The 12,196-nt window shown below is 50.5% G+C and overlaps 1 protein-coding gene across 4 annotated transcripts in view; it reads right to left on the reverse strand.

Annotated features, from left to right (window-relative positions):
- LOC146036113 (calpain-1 catalytic subunit-like) overlaps window positions 1-12,196 on the reverse strand; it is a 100,000-nt gene that overhangs the window by 65,523 nt on the left and 22,281 nt on the right. The gene's annotated exons all lie outside the window — the stretch shown is intronic.

Consider the following 12,196-nt stretch of genomic DNA (forward strand, 5'->3'; position numbering starts at 1 on the left):
ATTAATATTTGCAATGGTGTTATGATCCCCTGCGCGCAAAATCATGCTTCCTTTTCCTAATAGTATTTAGAATGACAGTGAGACGCTGGTAACCAACGGCAGTGGACGTAACTCGACCATCTGCTGGGAGAGTAACAGCAGGTATCACATATGACAAGTAAAAAATTTTTTTTAAAAACCGGGGAGAACAGTGAAACTGTTACACTGACAGCGGTGGGCGTGACCCGTCCACAGACTGGGTGAATGACAGCAGTAACTGCAGTCTAGCGACGCCGGGCAGGCGGGGTTTTCTGCCTTGACCGGCGGTTGCCAAGACACCCGGAGACGCGATGCTATGGAGGCGGTCTAAGAGTATAGTGCGTACAGCGGAAGTGAGGTATGCGGGTCACGGCCCTAGTTCCGGGCCGGATCCCCGCGATACTTCCGCATTTTGGAACGCAGATGGAGCGCAGCAGAGCGGGAATCGGAGTAGCCGTACACAGGTGAGATGCTTATGCAGGTTGATTTTGGCGGGCGCCCTGTTCCCTATATAGCCTTAGACATGTGTTAGTAGACCTTAAGCCCTTGAGGAAGGAGGAGGACCTCCGAAACAGCTGTCGGGCGATAAGGGCCACGAGGGTTAAGCTGTTGTCATCATCCAGCCCCTCTAGGATATCGATAAGTACCCTATGCTTTATGAAATTGTCATGATGCTTTAAGGCTCTGAAGATGAACTAAAAAGTTTTTTTTGCATTCTAAATGGTGGTGTGCTGGTTCTTGCGTCCTATACCGTGACTGGGTTGGATTCTGTGGAATATATCATTGTGTATGCTCCAGCACCTACAAAACCTTGAACAAACCAAAAGTGTGCGGTTATCTACAAATTCTTGTATATATATATATATATATAATATATATATATATATATATATGTATGTATGTATGTGTGTATATGTATGTATGTATGTATGTGTGTATATGTATATATGTGTGTGTGTGTGTGTGTGTAAATATATATATTTATTATTATTATTATTATTATTATTATTATTTATATACATTTGGTCTATCTATAATACTTTAACTGACCCGGCATATACTGGGTCACCTAAGTGTCCATCTCCGTGCTTTGCTCCGCCCCTCTGGAAACCCCCTTCTGAAAATCCTGCGTTTGCCACTGGAACTGCAGTGCATTAGGGCACACGCTGCCAGCACAGGGGGGCAGCACTCAGTCTTAGGGCATATGTCCTGCTTATTATCATGGGACACAGCAATTAATGATGCCAGTGCACACACACACACATAGGCAGAGAGTTTGACACTTACCTGCTCTGATGCGTCCACTCCAGTCTGAGCTGCTCCACCACCAAGGACACAGCTGCGCTCTCACACAGGCGCATTTCTCCTCCCTCCTGTGAGTAGCGCCCCTCGCACTATCTATCCAGGAGTGGGGGGCAGCGTGCTCCCTGTCACTGTGCAGTGCACACTCAGCAGTAAGTGACCTGGAGCGCACAGCAGCAGCAGTACCATTCACCACGACGGACCTGCTCTTTCCTCTCTCTGGCTCCTATACAGCAGGTGGGAGCGGAGGAGGGGTTGACGACCGGCGGCACTGCGCTAGAGGGCAGACGTTCTCTGGCTTGTAGGCTGCCGCGCATGCGCTGAAGAGGCGGCTTTCTTGTTTAAAAAAAAAAAATACAGAATAAAAGGTGAAGGCTGGCGGCGGCTGCGCGGGCCACATGAAGAGGTCTGGCGGGCCGGATTTGGCCCGCGGGCCTTGTGTTTGAAACCCCTGTTCTATGTGATGTATATGTGTTTACTAAAATGGTGCTAAATAAATTCTTTGTCTTCGGTTGATGTATCATTGTATCAACCTTCAAAAAGTGAGAAAAGGGAGAGTGATAAACAGCCAGCCAATTAGCTCCTGTTTCAGGCTGGGTTTGAAATATGACAGGTAGGAGCTGATTGGCTGGCTGTTTATCATTACTTTATCACATAGTTGCCGACTTTTGAGCTGCCCTCTCCGGGAGAGGGCAGCCAGCTCTGTCAGGCAGGGGGGCGGGGCCATTTCCAGGACTGGAAAAAGAGGCGGTCCGGGGGCGTGGCCACACAGATGATGCCCTGTTGGGGGCATGTCTACAGCGTCACAGCATTTTAGCCCCGCCCCCCGCCGTGCAATGCCGGTATTTCAATCATTGCACTGCGGGGCTAAAATGCTGCGATCGCGGCATTTTACCTGCGGACCCCCCCGCCGAGGGACACATCGCAGGAGCTGGGGGGATATGCGGGAGGATTGCATCCCTTTCCGGGGGACCGGGAGGGGGACCCGATTTCCGGGACCCTCCCGGCCATTCCGGGAGGGTAGGCAACCCTGCTTTATCAATTTTTGAAGCTTGATACATCTGGCCCTTTAGACTTTAAACTGTGATAGGACATCAGGTATTGTGATATCTAATGCCTCACCCCAGCAATTAATATATGAGACACTCTATGCGCACTGATATCAGTCAGTGGGGTGTGGTATAAAAGATCTACGGTGTGTGAGTATGCAGTCATTAGGTTGATGGTCAGATGGTCGACATGCATAAGGTCAAAAGGTTAATAGGTAAAATGTAGACAGTGGGTAAGGTTGACCTCACTGGCTTTACTGTGACTGGCAGTGACTTCCTATTGGACATCCTACCTGTCAATCACAGACACTACAAGCATTCCCATTGAGAGATGTTCCCTTCCTCTAGGACTATCAGTCCAGGCTGCGAAGCACAGAGAGCTGGCTTACTGTAGGAAGTCATTCCCTGTCCTAACGTGCAACCCTAGCTGGCTTCTATGGGCTGCAGCCAATGCAGCCCATAGAAGCCAGGCCTGTGCACATGCACAGTACTGTTTCCATACCCAGGGGTGCCGAGAGGGAGGGGGAGCAGGTACAATTTACCCAAGCCCGGGCCTGTCAGGGGGGCCCCGGTCTGGACACACATTTTTTTTTTTGGTGGGTCTGAGTGCGCCAGAGTCAGCTTTTCATCAGCGGCATTGGGAGTGCGGATGTGGGTGAACGTGGGGGCAGCAGCATCCCAGAGGTCCTTCCTCTCTCCGACTACAGAATCTGCTGAGAGCCAGCCACGTGACTTGGGAGCTTACCGTGGCTCAGCGACAAGAGGATACTTAGGGTAGGTAGTCCCTGGATTCCAGTAGGAGCTGAGTCATAGAGAGGCCACCTCCCTCAGGAGTACCACCCACTCTGCAGAATCCAGCCCGCCCCACTCCCCACATTCCCATCCCAGCTGCCACCAGCAGCAACAGGTGCCAGTGCCACGTCTCCAGCCCAGCAATCCCAGACCTGATTCCCCACCCATGTCCAGGTCACTGCGTTGCAAGGTGGAAGGTGGATGGCTGGTTGCTTTGTGTCTGTAACAAGGTCCGCAGAGTGTGCGGGGAGCACTGTCCGTGGGGGCCCCACAAAGTTGTTGTTCCAAAGGCCCAGGATTTTTCTTGGCGGCCCTGTCCATACCTCCCAACTGTCCCGCTATTCGCGGGTCTGTCCCGGGTTTTTGGGACGTTCCTGCGTCCCTCCCGCGGCCAGCAGTGTCCTGCGGCGGCGGTGGTGGTGGGGGCAGTCGGGAGTCCCCCTGTCACCTGCATAGCCTGTAGAATAGACGCTGTGCGCATGGGCACAGCGTCTATTCTGCAGCCTGAGCATTTGGGGACATAGCCAGCAGCTCAGAGAGCCACTAGCCATGCCCCCACAGTGGTGAAAACAGGGGTGTGGCCTCATGAAAATAGGCCAAGCCCCATATCGCTAGGCCGTGCCCCTCCAAAATAGGATGCGCACTTTCAGCGCACAAGGGGTCCCGCTACCAGCACAGGGAAAGTTGGGAGGTATGCTGTTTCAGATACTGCACAACCGACAGCCCTGGCGCCTGTCAGTTACATTGTACGGTACATGTGAGTTATCCGGACGCCCGATTTCAAAATCGGGTCGGATCGGGCACATCGCATCGCATCGCATGCGACCATCGGATGCGATGCGATGCGATGCGATGCGATGACCCGATTTTTCCATAGGAATCAATGTTAAAATGGACTGAGTCCATTTTAACATGGAATTCAATGGGAAAAAGGGGTCCTTTTCATACCCCTACTATCCAAGTGGGCATGGAGTTGGATATAAACCTGTGGCGAGCGTAGCGAGCCACCGAGCCCGAAGCGTGGCGAGCGTAGCGAGCCCCGCGAGGGGACACGGAATACCGTCCCCTCGCGGGGCTCGCTTCGCTCGCCACGCTTCGGGCTCGGTGGCTCGCTACGCTCGCCACAGGTTTATATCCAACTCCATGCCCACTTGGATAGTAGGGGTATGAAAAGGACCCCTTTTTCCATAGGAATCATTTTAACATTGATTCCTATGGAAAAATCGGGTCATCGCATCCGATGGTCGCATGCGATGCGATGCGATGCGATATCGCATCGCATCGCATCTGATTGTATGCCTTAACTTAAGGCATACAATCAAAAAATCGGGCGTCCAGATAACTCACAAGTACCCATTGTACAGATGCTGGAACTGGCCGGCAGCAGGGACAAAGGCAGCGGAGATCCAGCACCGGAACCAGCTGCCTCCAATGACCAGATAGAACCAGCCTCTACATGTGACCACAATCAGTGGAAACGTGTACCCTCCATAAGAATTCTGTAGCATTTAAATGTACTACAAGTGCGTATTGGCAGGCTTTTCATGCAAGGGGAAATATCAGAGCACTTACAAGCAAAAAATGGCTAGTAAAAGTGTTGTCCTTGTAAATTGTGTGCACCAACACGATCAGAAGCGCCGGGGCTTACAACCATGCGCGCTGACTCATTGTAGAAATAATTACTTCAGGGTTGCCGACCCTCCCGGAATTCCCGGGAGTCTCCTGAAAATCGGGTCCCCCTCCCGGCCCCCCGGAAGGGTGGGCAACCCTCCCGGAATCTGGGGGGGCCCTTTGAAATGCCGCAATCCGCGGGTCTCAGAGGAGGGGGTGGAGCCAAAATGGCACAATCATGTCATTTTAGCCCCGTCCCCTCCATGGAGATCAGTCATTTCTTCTATTTCCCGTAATGGGGGTGGGGCTTAATGACGTCACAGTCAAGCCCCGCCCCCGATCGGGTTAGGAAAGTCTCCTCTCCGGGCTTCTCCTGGAGAGGAGCATTTAAAATTCGGCAACCCTGAATTACTTACCACTCCCATCTGTGTATATGGCAAGATCATCGGACAGCAGTGCTAACTTATTATAAGATCTTTGGATACTTGTGTATTATCACGGCGCCCAATTTGCCTACGTACGCCGGCGTAGAGATCGCCTCGCATGCATTCGCATGCGATGCGATGGTACTTGTTAAGTTTTACAGCACCCCTGGGCGTGGATCATATAGCACGCAAATCACATGCAATTTTATCAAGTGCGATGCAATGCAATGCGATTTAGCACACCCCCACTATTAACGTCACCCCGAAGCGTGGCGAGGGGACGTGGAACGCGTCCTCCTGACCTTTTCATACCCCCACTATCCAAGTTGGCGTGGAGTTGATTTTATAAAGTGTGGCGAGCGCACGCGGACTACATGTAAAGTAATAGTGGGGGTGTGCTAAATCGCATCAAACGCGATAAAATTGCATGTAATTTGCGTGCGATGCAATTCGCGGCCAGGAGTGCAGTGAAAATGAACTAGTACCATTGCAGGCGATGCGATCTCACTATGCTGAATAGGGCAATAAGCTATTTTCTTAGTGGGCGCCCTGATAATACACAAGTACCGATCTTTGAAATGTATATACACATTGCATGCCGGGATATACTGGATTCTCCACTTTTTTCTTCACATACTAAACCCGTCTGTGTAGACTCACAATGACTCCACACAAATGTACTCACAACAACACATATGGCCTTTTTCTAGTTCACGCTTAGAGGCAAATTCCTTCTTAGATGGACAAAACCATGTGCACTGCAGGTGGGGCAGGTGTTACTTGTGCGGAGATAATTAGATTAGGGTGGGGTTTTACTTCAAAGTGAGAACTATATTGCATTGTAAAAATAAAGCAGCCAGTATTTACCCTGCACAGAAACAAAATAACTCACCCAAATCTAATTCTCTGTGGACATTTTACATCTGCCCCCCTGCAGTGCACATGGTTTTGTCCATCTAAGCAGGGCCGTAACTAGGGGGGGGCTGGGGGGTCACGCGCACCGGGCACTGGAGGTGGCGGGCGCTGTGAGGTCCGGGGACAGCCAGCGGAGGTCCGGTGACAGGTGTAGACGCTATAGCGGCATCTTACTTTGACTCCGTCCGTCTCCTACTAGCGCGGCTGCAGGAAGCGCTGATGACTTTGAAAAGACTTGCCGGACGCTGATTGGCTGAATTCAGCCAATCAGCGTCCGGCAAGTCTTTTTGAAGTCATCAGCGCTTCCCGCCGCAGCGCTAGTAGGAGACAGACGGAGTCAAAGTAAGATGCCGCTACAGCGGCTACACCATTCTTGCCTCACATGCTGCGGCGTGAAAGGAGGAGAGGAGGCTGAGCGAGGAAGCCCGGAGAGCAGGCAGCTGCACAGACCGCGGTCAGCCACACCCAGCTGTCCGCCGCCGCCCCACGTGACCCAGCCCGGCCATTCACAGCAGGACGCACATGGCTGAGTCGGACGGCGGGTCACTGGTGACAGCAGCAGCATGGGATGAGGAGGAGAACGGCAGCAGCCGTGGCGGTGAGAGGACTGTGCGGGGAGGGGGGGGGGGTCTCCGGCGCCAGGGACAAGGCGTCATTTGGTCCGATCCCCCCGTCCCCCTTCTCCCAACAGTCCCGATTTTATCGGGACAGTCTCGATTATCAGGGCCTGTCCCGCTGTCCCACCCGCGGGCGGCAGTGTCCCGCGGTGTGGGGGGGCTGTTGGGAGTCCCCCCCTGTCAGCTGCTAAGCAGCGGGGAATAAACGCTGTGCGCATGCGCACAGCGTCTATTCCCGCAGCCAGGGGGCTGGGGGCATGGCTAGAGGCTCACAGAGCCTCTGGGTCATGCCGCCAAAGCGGCAAAATGGGGGCGTGTCCTCGCGGAAGAGCAGCGAGTATAGGCCACGCCCCCAAATTAGGCCACGCCCCCCGAAAATGTTGACGCGCCGGAGGCGCGCAGCAGCATCCCGGCTACGAAGCTTCAAAAGTTGGGAGGTATGCTTTCAGAAAGGGGGGGCACCAAATGACTGCCTTGCCCCGGGCGCCGGAAACCCTAGTTTCGGCCCTGATCTAAGAAGGATTTTGTCAGAAAGAGTGAACTAGAATAAGGCCCATAGTGACATAAACCATTACAGTATTACAGTGTTCTCAAATAATTACAGCAGGGGAACCCCCTTCCCAATAACAAGAGATCCACAAGCCAGGAATCCTCTGCAGAAGGACACCCACAAACACATTACAGATGCATTTAATGTTTGATAATCCATATGCAGAACAGCTAACTGAATTATCAACATCAACAGGTATAGCTGCCATCCTCGTACACCTTGGCTCAGAGGCAGAACTCTGGGAGGCAATGGAGTCATCTGCCGCCAGGCTCTTGCTCTCAAGGGGGCACCTCTTCACCTCTGCCAGTTTAAATCCATTAATTGAAAGCTATCAAAATCGCTTCTGTGGCTGAGATCTAAAATATATATATGTCTCTCTCTCTCTCTCTCTGTATATACAGTATATACAGTATACAGTAGGAGCAAGTTTCATCTTTGCTCCTTTGGCCATGGCTAGCCATGGCTATTCTATTGTTCTCAGCTGCAATACAATACGTATTGCAGCTGAGAACAATAGAATAGCCATGGCTAGCCATGGCTAGCCAAGGGCAAAGGAGCAAAGATGAAACTTGCTCCTACTGTATAATGTATATTTCATAACAGACTATATATATTTTGATTAACGTTGTGTGTGTGTGGGGGGGGCACCAATGAGTTTGAAGAAACTCAGGAGCCCGAGGTGTGCTCCCTACCACCAGTGCTGTGCCTAAACACGTGCAAAGGGGGCCGTGCGATCGAATGGGCTTATCTCCCGAAGGAGACGGGCCCCGTTTTTCCCCTAACCCCTCTCAACCATAAGGCCGAAGAGGGGAAAATAGGGAACTGTGGGTCCTCTTCGCCGAAGCTTAGAGACCCTCTTTCCTCAACCACCGGAAGGGTTAGGACGGTGGGTCCTCCGAACCCGAAGGTTTGGAGAGACCCTCAGTGGACTTCCCTCCACCTTGCGGCTCAGGGTCGTCCTGGGGGGGACCGCAGCTCTCCCCAAAAGGGGAGAGCTTTGGCACGTTGGGGAAATGGAAGGCCCGTAAGGGTCGACCACACTACCCAAAAAAAAGGGACACACTACAGAAAACAGAAAACGTGTAAAAGTGCACGAACGTGAAGAGAGGAAAATAAATAAATAATAAAGAGGACCCCAGCCAGAAGGCCGGGGTGGGGGTGTGAAAAAATTGTCCTACCCCATCCAAAAGGATGAGGTAAGGACGTGCAGCCTAACCTAAGGGGAAGTGCGCAGTGCAAGTGCTTGTGCAAGGTGATTTTTGGGATCACCCGTGCAGGTTCAGCACCCCCGAGTTTCCCCGGGGGCACAGTGCAGCCTCGGGCCCTAGGCAGTCGACCGATCAGCGTCCGACCAAGTGTTTCTCTGCTCCCATCGTAGGGCACTTTCCAGCCCCTGGCATGGGAATGGGTACTCCACTGGGCTTTTCGACTGACTCCCTTAGGGGCTGCGACCCCCTCGGAAGAGCAATCTACTCAGTCTCAGTGTTTCTCCGATCCCAAGGTTAAGGTACTAAGCTGGGCCTTTTGCGGTCTCCCCATCAGAGGCTACGAACCTCTGGAACAGGAGCCATCTATTCAGTCCCAGCCTTTCTCCGCTCCTTGGGAATGGATACTAGACTGATCCTTTCGCTGTCTCATCCTTCGGGGGCTACGAACCCCAGTCAAGAGAGACAAACTACTAGGCCCAGTGTTTCTCCCCCCTCTTACCAGTGGATTTACGGAAACAACACCTCCTACCAAAGGCAGAGGTGAAGGTACTCAACCAGACTTTTCACCACTCCCAGGCAAAAAAGAGGGGTCCCCCACCCTCAGCCCATCAGAGCAGCTACTCAGTCCAGCCTTTCTCTATTCTCTGCCAGAGGCCAGTCCATACCCACTGATAAGAACAGATACTACACTTGATCTTAGCCAAAAGGGGGGGCACCAATAATTTATCTTGCCTCCGGGCAACTGGGACCAACTTACGCCACTGCCTTGGCTTACATAGTACATACCAAACCTGCCATCTGTCCCTGTAGTAGCCTCCTATTGCCTTAGGAGATTTACAAAGACTTGGGGTAAATTTAAAAAAGGTTGGTCAATTTAAAATCGATTTAAATCGATCAAAAACGATGTTGAGTCTCAGAGCCTAGATCACACAATTACCACCAGTCAGACGATTTTGGCCAAGTTTGCAAACACTCAAATACAATCTGCATAATTACCCTCATTAAAGTGAACGGTCTGGGGTAAATGTCCTCTTTATTCTGCTCTGACAAACCCGGAACCTACTGCGGTACAATAAATTTGATAGCAGTTGCCAGGTCTAGCTCAATTATCCTGACCCCACGGCCATCTGGCACAGATGACTCAAGGAGGGACAAGGGTGTGAGACTAGATAAAATATCTGCATGCTGGTAATGATTATAAGCAGGGCTATTTTTCAGAAGGCTCCAGCAGGAACTGAGGGCCTTATTCTAGTTCACTCTTTCTTACAAAATCTTTCTTAAGCAGCCCATACACGTCCCGATGCGGGCGTGCGTTGTGGGCTGCAATAGCAGGGATCACATTGCATTGCATTGCATGTGCATGCGTTGTGCATGCAATGCGATGCAATTTGATGAAACCTAAGTACAAAAAGTATGTGCATGCACATACTTTTTGTACTGTGCGATGAGGTGCGCGGGAGCGCGCACCTCAAAGCACACATCGGCTCAGCATGCTTAGCAGCGTGTATGGGCAGCTTTAGATGGACAAAACCATGTGCACTGCAGGTGAGGCAGGTGTTACTTGTGCAGAGATAATTAGATTTGGGTGGGGTTTTACTTCAAAGTGAGAACTATATTGCAGTGTAAAAATAAAGCAGCCAGTATTTACCCTGCACAGAAACAAAATGACTCACCTAAATCTTATTCTCTCTGCACATTTTAAATCTGCCCCCCTGCAGTGCACATGGTTTTGTCCATCTAAGAAGGATTTTGTCAGAAAGAGTGAACTAGAATAAGGGCCTCAAATCCTGCTGGAGCCTGCTGAAAAATAGCCCTGATTATAAGTATATTATCAATGGTGCCAACACATTCACAGCGATGGGCAATGAGACAAAGGCACACCAATTGTTATTGCAACCTGTAGAGAGGGTGATATGTAAAACTGTTAATTTGAGTTTGCAGCATAGGCGGAATGGGATCATTGTCATTAGGTCAATGTACGGTTTGAGTCAGACCATACTAAAGCTGCCCATACACGCTGCTAAGCGTGCTGAGACGATGTATGCTTTGAGGCGCGGGCTCCCGCACAGTACAAAAAGTATGTGCTTGCACATACTTTTTGTACTTAGGTTTCATCAAATTGCATCGCATTGCATGCACAACACATGTGCAGAGAGAATTAGATTTGGGTGAGTCATTTTGTTTCTGTGCAGGGTAAATACTGGCTGCTTTATTTTTACACTGCAATATAGATCTCACTTTGAAGTAAAACCCCACCCAAATCTAATTATCTCTGCACAAGTAACACCTGCCTCACCTGCAGTGCACATGGTTTTGTCCATCTAAAGCTGCCCATACACGCCGATGTGTGCTTTGAGGTGCGCGCTCCCGCTCACCTCATCGCACAGTACAAAAAGTATGTGCTTGCACATACTTTTTGTACTTAGGTTTCATCAAATTGCATCGCATTGCATGCACAACGCATGCAATGCATTGCAATGTGATCACTGCTATTGCAGCCCACAACGCACGCCCGCATCGGGACGTGTATGAGCTGCTTGAGTGCTTTGTAGCTAGTCCAATTAACAGCCACTCAGTGCGCAGGTACACCCCCAGTATCTATCCTCAGTCATTAGGTCAACACCGTTGGGTCGACATAATGGATGGTCGACAGGTGTCTAGGTTGACATGGCACAAAGTCGACATGTGTCTCGGTCGACATGGGACAAGGTCGACAGGTGTCTAGGTCGACATGGGTTAGGTCGATGGTAAAAAGGTCAACATGGGGTTTTTCTCTGTTTTTTTTTTTACCCGAATGTCGACACAGTCAACATGGACACAGTTTTAAGTGCACCACATGCGCTCGTTATGCTTGGGGCACACTATTTTATTCTCCCACCATGCCCTATTGGATGGTAGGGCATGAAATACCACCTATCGGCACACGTCGTGTCAAAAAACAGTGGAAAACCCCATGTCGACCTTTTGACTGGGACGCGGTGCTACGTTTTGGTGTCCATGTCAACACAACATGTGCCGACATGTGGTATTTCATGCCCTACCATCCACTAGGGCGTGGTGGGAGAATAAAATGGTGCCCAAAGCGCAATGAGCACAGCGAGCTATGGGCCTTATTTTGGTTCATTCTTTCTGACAAAATCCTTCTTAGATGGGCAAAACCATGTGCACTGCAGGGGGGCAGATGTAACATGTGCAGAGATAATTAGATTTGGGTGGGGTTTTACTTCAAAGTGAGATCTATATTGCAGTGTAAAAATAAAGCAGTCAGTATTTTCCCTGCACAGAAACAAAATAACTCACCCAAATCTAATACTCTCTGCACATTTTACATCTGCCCCCCTGCAGTGCACATGGTTTTGTCCATCTAAGAAGGATTTTGTCAGAAAGAATGAACCAAAATAAGGCCCATAGTGTGAGGGTGACGCGGTGCTACGTTTAAGTGTTTATGTTGACTGTGTTGACATTCCGAAAAAAAAAAAAACATTTTGACTTTTTCAATGTCAACCTTACTTATGTGGACCTAATGACCCTGTCGACCTTACCCATGTGGACCTAATGACCCTGTGGACCTAAAGTCATATTGACCTTCTTATGTCGACCTTAACTCATGTCGACATAAATGCATGTCGACCTTCTTGAATGTCGACCATAATGCTGGTAATTACCTAATGATCCATACCCGGTTATTCAGACCCGAACGCATGGCCAG

This window comes from Crinia signifera, chromosome 9, assembly GCF_055691185.1.
Source record: "Crinia signifera chromosome 9, ASM5569118v1, whole genome shotgun sequence".
In the NCBI taxonomy this organism is placed as follows: Eukaryota; Metazoa; Chordata; class Amphibia; order Anura; family Myobatrachidae; genus Crinia; species Crinia signifera.